The sequence below is a fragment of the Paramormyrops kingsleyae genome, chromosome 18, assembly GCF_048594095.1.
Source record: "Paramormyrops kingsleyae isolate MSU_618 chromosome 18, PKINGS_0.4, whole genome shotgun sequence".
NCBI lineage: Eukaryota > Metazoa > Chordata > Actinopteri > Osteoglossiformes > Mormyridae > Paramormyrops > Paramormyrops kingsleyae.
Genome location: NC_132814.1, coordinates 2,796,478 through 2,806,197, shown reverse-complemented (window position 1 = coordinate 2,806,197; position 9,720 = coordinate 2,796,478). Strand labels below are relative to the sequence as shown.

The following is a 9,720-nucleotide window of genomic DNA, read 5'->3' as shown; positions in this document are numbered from 1 at the left end:
TTTTGCAGTTCATGTACAGAATTACAGTACATTACAGTATTTTATCGGCAAGTTTCTCATAAATATTGCCCAGAAAGCATTTTTTCTACAGTATTGTACTATTTTATTGATAAACATCATGTTACTGTAATAACTTCACTGTTTATTACAGCAGGGGTGCAGATTGAACCCATGACCCTGGAGGTGTGAGGCTATAGTAGGAGCAACGGGCCACTATTCATACTGTGAGAAATTATGTATTTTTAATCATACATTGTAACTGATATGTCGTTACACTGCTTGTGTATGCTTTGCACCTTGCTTTTCTCCCATACTTGTGTTTCTTGTTCTCCACACCTTGTGAGCTTCAACATGACAGTTCAAATTGCAAATAATTGCAAATAATTGATTGTTTTTCATAAGGCCCCAGGTTAGTTAGGTCCAGTCTCCTGGAAAATCACTAGAATGTGTCCTTGGCTTTGGAAGCTAAGAGCATCTTATTTTCAGGGAGAGCCCTGTAATATTTATTTTAATAAATTATTTTTATTGATAAACCTTCATACTGATAATGCTCTTGTAGTGGTCCTAAAAGAAAACATGACTGAAGATATTATGTTTGTTTTATCAATTTCAGTACAGACACATTTCACGATTCAGTAACCTGACTTGTCCAATAGATGGCAGTGTAGTACTTCGACTAAGACGTGCTACGGAAATTGCCGGTAAAAACGGAAAGCTCGTTTTCCATTTTAAACGTTTGTCTGACTGAAATGACCACATGTTGTACATATGTAATCGTACTATACATCTAACCTTCAGCGTTGTATTACCTACTTTAATTATCTGCAGCAATAAAATATGTACGCGTAATTGGACAGCTGCAAGTTAAGCAATCTGTCTGATTTTACATTATGGCATGGACGGATGAATGCAGGAGAGACCTGTGAATAAGCTGAAAGTATACATAAAATATGATAAAATAATAAATATTTTTAAACATTTAACTGGATAACGAGAGCTTCACAGTACTTATATAACCCTGCACAATTTCGAATATCATCACAGCTCCCTGAAAATTAACAGCTATCATTATAGTACAAATAAGCAGTTATCCAGACATCCCGAGTCTCCCGGAAGTTCCGGGAGTCTCCTCTTGGCAAATTCAATAAAATATCCCTGAAAGAAGACGCGCGCGCATGACGGAATGAGCGAGAGAGAGAGAGAGCGAGAGAGAGAACGTGCATATGTGTGGATCCCTGCGTGTGTGCCTGTAGCCCGTGCTAGACAGACAGCATCCCGATTGGTTTACTTAGCAAAATAAGCCAATCAAATTTCAATGCGGGCGGGGTTTTATTTAACTTCTCGAGGACCGAAGTTATCAGTTCAGTGGAGCATAATGACAGAGGGAGAGTGCCCCAAAAAACGAAAATATAAAACGCATTTCAATTCAGACTACACAAAAGTGTATCCTTGTCTAATAAGGATGAAAATAATGACAATGTTCCGCGCGCTGTACTGTTTGCAACAGTGATTTCAGCATTGCCCATGACGGTTTAAACGATTGTAAAAGGCATGTTGAGGTGAGTTTAACAAGTGTCATTTCATGTGCTGTATTATTCAGGTCTACACTAGTTAGACAGTTGGTTAGTTGCTAATGCTGTCATGAAAGACTCCTTGAAGACTTTTGTAAAGTAGCAATGGAATATAATTAAGGAATTTGCATAAATGGTAAAGTAATCTACTTTTATTATTTGTCAAAATACATAATATTGACCTTCGTAATTTAGTGCGCTGACCAGAGGAAATTAATGAACAAATTAAACTGTGAAATCAAGTTTGTTGAAGTTATCTCCCTCCTTGTCGGGGGGTTGGGGGCACCTTCCTGAATTGAGTTTTTGCAGGTTGGGATGTCTGAATTATCCCACTTTAGAGAAGGGAGGGGGTGCTGGCTGTGAAAGTTGGGGGGCGGTGGCAGACGATCCGTAGCCGCGCCCAACATACAATCCGTAGGCTCCTGGCCACTTCCCTGCGTTTGATTGCTTTTATTTCTGTGTGGACAGATTTCCGGGATGCTGCACATCGTTCGGGGGTGTGAGTGAGCTGTGGTGCATTTGCGGGAGTCTTCCGGGAGAGGTGTGATGTCTACATAAGATTATGTTTTAAAATGCGATCCAGTTGTTTAAATGTTCTGCCACTACACATTTCTATGCAGGACATAATTCATGGACTCAGACAGAGCAGTAGCACCAAAATTTATTGGTTATTTTAAGAAAGCAAGATAAATTACTGCGCATATGATACAGTAAAATGAGGTCAGTAAGAGCTTTTTTTAACGTTAGTACTGCTAAATCTCACTATTGCGGCACGCGTCAGTCAGACGTAAACACGCGAGAGTATGACAGACTGCGGTCAACGACGTTGTGTGGCGCGAGCGGCAGGTGGCTGTTAACGACCAGAGTCCGCGCCCTTTTACTAAGGGAGATGTCCGACGTTTGAGCTCCGGCAAACAAAACCAAAGCCGGATTTATTTTGATAATTTCTGCTTAGACTTTATTAAACTAATACATGTATGTTTCGTGGTAATTTATGTACTTATCGATGTAGCTGAGTTTCGATAATTTAGAAGTTTCTTGCGAATTTTTAGCTGTTTAGCTAGTTCTTGCTAGTTGGTACTAGCATTGCGTTGTGTTTTCGTTGGTGTGCCTCTGGGTTTTTTGTGTCTATTGATCTATTAATTACTACAGGGAAAATTTACATCGTGTTTGATAGTGAGTGAGAAATACCTCTGTTAATATTTCGGTAAACTATTTTTCCGATTGTGTGATTTCCATACATGTATATAGGCGTCACTTGGTTTACCATAACTTGGTGTTAACTACAGATCTGATTAGGGATTCTGAAATTGCCCTGGTGTGCAGCACATGTCACACTGTTCTGATTACTGGTTGTATTAACAACATATCACATTATATGTAAGTCACAGTATTTTGTGTGTCAGGTATAGAAATAATAATAATTTTTGGATAAATTCAGTTAAACTAATTGAGAGTTAGCTGTGATAAGCTGCCCTACACACAAACGCTCTGACCCCAGAGGTAAGCTGACATGTACCCAAACACCATCATCACAGAGTTAAGCTGTCATTTACTCAAATGCCCTAATTCCAAAGGTAAAGCTCTGATCGAACCAACTGCATCCAACCAAGCGCCTTGACCCAGGAGTTAAGATGACATAAACCCAAACACCCTGATAATAGAGGTAAGCTTTCATCCACTCAGATGCCTTGATCCCAGAGGTAAGCTGCCATCCACCAAACGCCCTGGCCCTAGAGGTAAGCTCCCAAACATGCAACCGGCCCAACCACAGAGGTAAGCTGCTGTCCCTCCAAGCACCCTGATCCCAGAGGCAAGCTGCGGTCTACCCAAACACGCAGGCCCCTGAGGTAAGCTCACATCCACTGAAATTCCCTAACCCCAGTGGCAAGCTGCCATCCGCCCAAACGCTCTGATCTCAGAGGTAAGCTGACATTCACCCAAACCTCCAGACCCCAGAAGGAAGCTGCCATCCACCTAAACGACTTACCCCCAGAGGTAAGTTGACATCCATCCAACTACCTTGATCCTAGGCGTAAGCTGCCCCGGTACGTCTAGGTGGTGACACTCCATCCTACAGGGTTGACATGATGCACTTTCCTGAAGCACACAGAGGACACTTCGGGTTTTAGGTAAGTGTGCTTTGTTTTTCTCTGTGTGTGTTTTATTTGGTATGGATTTTATTTAATGGCATTTACAGATTTTACTGAGCACTGTTTTGGTTGATCACTGTTAGCACTTATTCATCAATATTAACATTTATTAACATTTTGTTTGATCTGTTGTGCTGTTTATTGTGTGATTGACCTATTTTATTCCCAAGGTTACTGATTTTATGTGTTTTGGGAAGGTGTATGATACTGTTTTAGCCTGACCCTTGTGCAGAGGTTGGAAGTCTGCGGATGTGTTCCTTTTTAAAGGTCTTAACTTTTTACAGGGTTCCCGCGGGGTCTTAAAAAGTAAAAAATTCAGAAAGTTAAATTTAAGGCCTTAAAATGCCCAGATTTTCATCCTCGGTCTTAAATTTAATTTACCCAAGTCTTAAAATTCTTACCTCCATTCATTCCCAATAAGCATTGTCCGCAGAAAATAAAATAGTAAAATGCTGTAAAACTAATCTGTTGGTTGTGTTTTCTGGTCTGCACCAGTGTCTGCGTGGTAATAAAACTACAAATCCCATTGCGTGATCACTGCGGCTAGGCAAGCACACAGTTTGAGAAGGGTCTGGCTGCAGAACGTGCACTTTCAGCCACTGACGTCAGGTGCACGCTCAGCCACAACAGGAAGTGCAGGGGAATCAAGCGCTAACTTAGTCCGTGAGGCTAATGTGAACGGTATGTTGTTTTATTATTTGTATTACTGAATGATATAGTTACAAGTTTATTTCATGCCATAAATTATTGCAATGTAAATGTTTTGATGTACAGTAGTGCGTTAGTAACTTTTTTCTCTGACTGGAGTGAATTTTTTCAGTTAAAAGGCAACTACAGTACTAGCCAGTTGGCTCACGTTATCTTATCATAAAATAAACACATTTCTACTTTTACAGAGCTTATCCTGGAGTTACCTTGTGAATGTCTTAGTTTCCAGCATATAGTTTTTAGTTGTTCGTGTGGTCTTGAGGTGAACGTTTCTCGGTCTCCTTATGGTAGGGCAAGGCAAGTTTTTATTATCATACACAGGGGTTATTTAAAGTGCTTTATAAAAACAAGATTTTAAAAAGTTAAACCAAGACAAAAAAGCAAAATAGAGATGAAAAAAAAACTTATTTGAATTTGAATTTATTTTGAAAATCTAAAAAATCTGATTAAAAGTGCAGTATATCCTGCCCCGCTCATTCGCTCCTCCCATGTGCCACGCCCCCTCGTTAACCCTGTGTAGATTCCCCGTGTTTATCAGCTGTTTCCAATTGTTTTCATTATCGCTGATGGGACTGGAGCGTAACTTCTGCGATAGGCGGGGGATCACTATATATTTTAAGGCTTAAACTATAAAAAAGTTTATGTATATGGTCTTTCTATATCGCGAATTTTCACCTATGGCTGATGGGTCTGGATCCCCCCACCTAAGTTACATTCCAGACCCATCAGCGATAGATGAAAATCCGCAATATAGAAAGACCATATACATAAACTTTTTTATAGTTTAAGCCTTACAATACCACTCCCACATGCTTTAAACACATGTGAACATATTAAAACGCACTTTGTAAACACATATGATATGTGGATGTTGGGCTAAGGATATGAGTGACATAAAATATGAGAATTTCTGGTATCATTCGAATGTTTCTTGTAATGCATCGTGTTGGTCTTAAATTTTACTCATAATGGTCTTAAAAGGTCTTAAAAGGGCCTTAAATTTAACTTTCTGATACCTGCAAGAACCCTGTTTTTAATAGCATGCATATAAGGTGACATTTTAATTGTTTTATTGGCCATATAATTGTAATTAGATATTAATGGTGCATAATTAAGGGTCCAAAGCATGTAGTGCTATGGAACCTTATCGCAGATTCCAGCAATGGGTATACTGTGGACTTTTCAGTATACACTGGAAAGAACAACTTCCCCACTGGCCAGGGACTTATGACTCTGTCATGTCACTGACCGATAGATGTTTTTTGGGGTCCGGGTACCATGTATATATGGACAACTTCTACACAAGTCCAAAACTTTTCAAGGACTTGTATGCATCTAAGTTTGGAACTTATAGAGAGTTTAGGAAGGACTGTCCACGTAGTGCCATCAATGCACTAACAAAGAAGTCGCCCAGAGGGATGTACCGCTGGATAAGGGACGGGCCTCTTCTCTTTGTGAAGTGGAAGGACACGAGAGAGGTGTCCGTCTGCTCCACCATCCATAACGCCTATGCTGGGGATACGGTACGAAGGAAAGTTAAATCCAAGCAGGGTGTCTGGATCACCGAGTCATTTCCATGCCCCTCACCGGTGACGGAGTACAACAAGTACATGGGAGGTGTGGATTTGTCGGACCAGCTGATCCAGTACTACACGACACAGCACAAGAGAATGAAGTGGTACAGGAAACTTTTTCTTCACTTCTTGGACATTTCCGCGACTAACGCCTACATTATCCACAGAGAGATCATGCAACAGGACAGCATGACCCACAAGGCGTTCATGGAGGAGCTCACCGCACAGCTGTGTGGGTGACACTGAATGTCCCCACAAAGATGAGTGGTGTTCATGTGCCAGTTCTTGGGGCTGAGCTGAGCACTGACGGCAGGATGAAGGCTACCTCAGGGCGAAAGACTTGTATGAATTGCAGGATGCATGGTGGGAACAAAACAAAAACCCCATGGAAATGCGTAGCTTGTGATGTCCAGCTTTGCCTTCAACCAAACAGAAACTGTTTCGAGGCTTGGCATGCGAATCAGGACTAAAAATTTGTTATATTGATTTGTGAATGAACTGTCGCAAATAAACATTATTCATGCACCCATTTATTTTGTGATTTGCTTATTTTGTGTTGTACATTTATTCACTTATGTTGTGACATTCTATCTATCAATAAACTGATTTTGTTTTTAAAAAAAAGGATTTTTTTGTTGCTACTTCTCTTGCATATCAAACTACCTTTCCAAAGTGATGGGTGTGGGGTGCAGTGACATTCCAGACTGACGGGCCATTGACAGTATGCAAACTACTAGAGGTGTGGGAACGCCTATCACATCAATATTCATTGTGCTGGCCACTGACTTTCAGAAAAAGAGTGTCACTCCAAAGTTCTAACACTTTAGTAATCAAACCACATAAAATTTCAGAATGTCTCTTTCACCTGTGTGTAACCAACCCCTGTGTCTATAAGCTTCAGAGCTCAAAAGTCTTACCTAGAAATGTCTATAATGTGATTTTTTATAATTTATCAGCATGTCTGAAAATAGGTTTCTGAAAAGCATATGTTTAAAGTTGATTTTAACAAAAAATAAAATAACATTATGAGTGGTCTCAGATCATTGGTGCTGAGTTTGTGCTGAATAAAAGCACATGCAACACTTTGGGATAAATGTTTTTTAGATAGGTGAAATATTTAAAAATGTCAAGGCATGTCAGACTACCCCGAAAGTGGAAAAGAGGCCTCAGACCCCTGGGGGTTAATCTCCTAGGATTTTCACCCAACCTACATAAATCTGGTGTCATTCAAATCAGGAGACAGTCCTTTTAAAGATTTAGAAAAAAAACTTAAACTTTTGGTAAGATATGGCTACCAGCCACACCCTGACTGTACTGCTGCCTCGCCCATTTCAATCAGACAGCTATATCTCAGGCATGCTTCAGCCAATCATTTCCAGATTTGTCTCATTAATGTAGGGCTGTACCCCAGAGAAATTTCGTGTCGATCGGTCAAACGGGAGCACTACCGCCACTGTTTATTTATGTCTAAGACCCACCTAGGCCAATTCAGCTAAAACGAGTTACCAGATCAGGTAGGAAGGTGTCTACCGATCTCACCTATCTTACCCACAGCAGCAGGAGGCTCAGTGGGCTAAGCCTGTGTGCCTGTAATCAGAGGGTCGCTTTGGTGGGTACTTGAGCTAGGCAGCCCAATGTGCACAGCATACTCTCCGTAAAGCAAGCTGGGGAGACGTAAAGGCGTTTTCCCCACGAAGCTTCTATTATTATTCAACCAGACATTCAGACGGCCTCAGGCACTCCACCGGATGGTTTTTCATTCTGTCCGACATCTACTGACCTGTAACGCCTACACTAAAACCATCTCCATCCTAATTTCTACCTACTACTCAGACCATCTCACCCAAACCAGTCCTGCTCTGTCCTACATCTCCTATCCCGTTCACCCTACGCTCAATCTCCATCGTAATTCTAATCGAATCTAATTCTGTCTGACTTTCTACTACCCTGGCTGCCAGTTCTCTGCCGTTATTCCTCTATTACTTGTCCTACATGTCCTACCTGTCCGATCATCCTAAGCTTTGGACACTTCCATCATTGCAGTTACTAGTTGTATTTGCTGGTCTTATTGCCCTTTTCCTATTTTATGGGTAATAGTTCTGCAGGTAGTTCTATTTCTTTAATGTTATCTTTGAAAGTCTTATTGTACTGTGTTGGCATTGATTTGCATGGTGTGGAAATGTTTCAGCCTTTTAGATTGTGATTATGTCTTTAATGTAAGTAGTACAAGCATAATATTATTCATGTATCTGAGCTGATTTACATTTTATTTCGGTATGAAATGGTTGTTTTGATACGTCCCCCATGGAGGGGACCACATATTGAACGGATTGTGTGAGTGAGTGATTAATAGACTGGGTGCCCCTGGATGGCCAGCTAATTAGCTGCATGTGTTGTGAGGGAGAGGCCCTGTCCGTGCGCGGCCCCCTTTTCCCGCCTTTTTTTTTAATTTTTTTTTTTTAAAGGAAGGTGACACGCTGTTTGTGAGGTGGACAGCTGCGCTGAGGTAAGGCGTGATGTCATCTTTGCCTTTTGAATTTCCCCTCATGTTTGTTAAAATGATTGCTGTCTTTTGAGAGGACAGGAGGACAGGGAGGAGTCGGGGCCCCGAGGACGGCGGCTGCGACGCCCCTGGGCATTCTACTCCGAGCGGGGGCGTCACGCAGGCCCGGCTAACGGCGACGGGCTTGGCGGCGGCCCCATATCGACTCGGGTCTCTCTTCATCCCGTATAAATCTTTCGCCTTTTACTAAAGATTTCCGTGGAGAGGGATAGCGATGAGTTCATGGTATTTTTGGAGGCTCTGCCCAAGCAGAGCTGCACTGCTGCTGTCAAAGGAAGACTGGGCCCGGCTTAGCGGCTGGCGTTAGGTGCCCGGTGGCGCGGCTGTGGTCTCCCTGGATCACGCGTGGACTCGCCGGGCGACACCTGCCAGAGGGGCTGGTGAGGGCTGAGCCGCGCCAGCTCCGTCGGCATCCCGCATCAAGTGGATTTTACGCTCTTTTTATCGCTTTTAACGGACTGCGTCGGGTTTTTTAGAGGAAGGCACGGTGACCCTAATGCGTGACCAGTAGGTGGCTTGACCGCCGCTGCCACGGGGCGACCCGTGCCTTCCTTTTAGCCTTTTATCCCTGCTTTTATTTTCGTTTTTATTAGGCTGGGGATCCCGCAGTGGCTGGTGGCCTGTCCGCCGCCCTGCCGGGTGAACTGGTGTTTTTATTTTTTAGTTGCTTTTATAGTTTAGCATTCCTCGGCTCATCCCGGATTGGCGGACGGCGGCCGGACCACGGCGGACGTCGGGACCACGGCGGCAGGAGGACTCTGCTCCAGGAACGACGTCGGTGGACCATCCCGGATGTCGACGGCCGGCGGAGCTGCGAGGAAGCCCTTCAGCGGGCCGTGGCTGGTAGCAGGCGGTGGCCTGCGTAATACCGCCCGGTTCTGCTGGAGGGCCGAAGGGGAGGTAGGCACCTTCCCCGACCGCCTGGCCTTCATCCGGGAGGTGGCCTTCGGGGAGCTGGGCCTGCGCATGGAGGACATCCTGTGTGTGCAGCGGAATGGACCTTTCCAGTTCTTCGAGGTCACCCTGTCCACCGACGAGAGCTACACCAAGGTCCTGGAGCGGAGCAAGGAGAGGGCCCAGCACCCTCTCCTGGGACGATACACCGTTGAGCCGCTGTGGTGGCCCGACAAGCGGGTAATTACGGTACATTG

General features: G+C 43.3%; 1 long non-coding RNA gene and 1 other non-coding gene across 3 annotated transcripts; both read left to right on the top strand.

The window, feature by feature from the left end:
- The first annotated feature begins 1,241 nt into the window (after positions 1 to 1,241).
- On the top strand, positions 1,242 to 6,535 carry LOC140579656 (uncharacterized). 2 transcript variants are annotated; one of them, XR_011983593.1, is made up of 3 exons: positions 1,242 to 1,559; positions 2,040 to 2,112; positions 3,149 to 6,535. It is a non-coding gene; the product is annotated as an uncharacterized lncRNA (long non-coding RNA). The 2 variants fall into 2 exon arrangements; XR_011983594.1 differs by lacking the exon at positions 2,040 to 2,112.
- Positions 6,536 to 8,711: 2,176 nt separating this feature from the next.
- On the top strand, positions 8,712 to 8,825 carry LOC140580185 (U5 spliceosomal RNA). The gene has a single exon (XR_011983950.1). It is a non-coding gene; the product is annotated as a U5 spliceosomal RNA (small nuclear RNA).
- Positions 8,826 to 9,720: the final 895 nt, after the last annotated feature.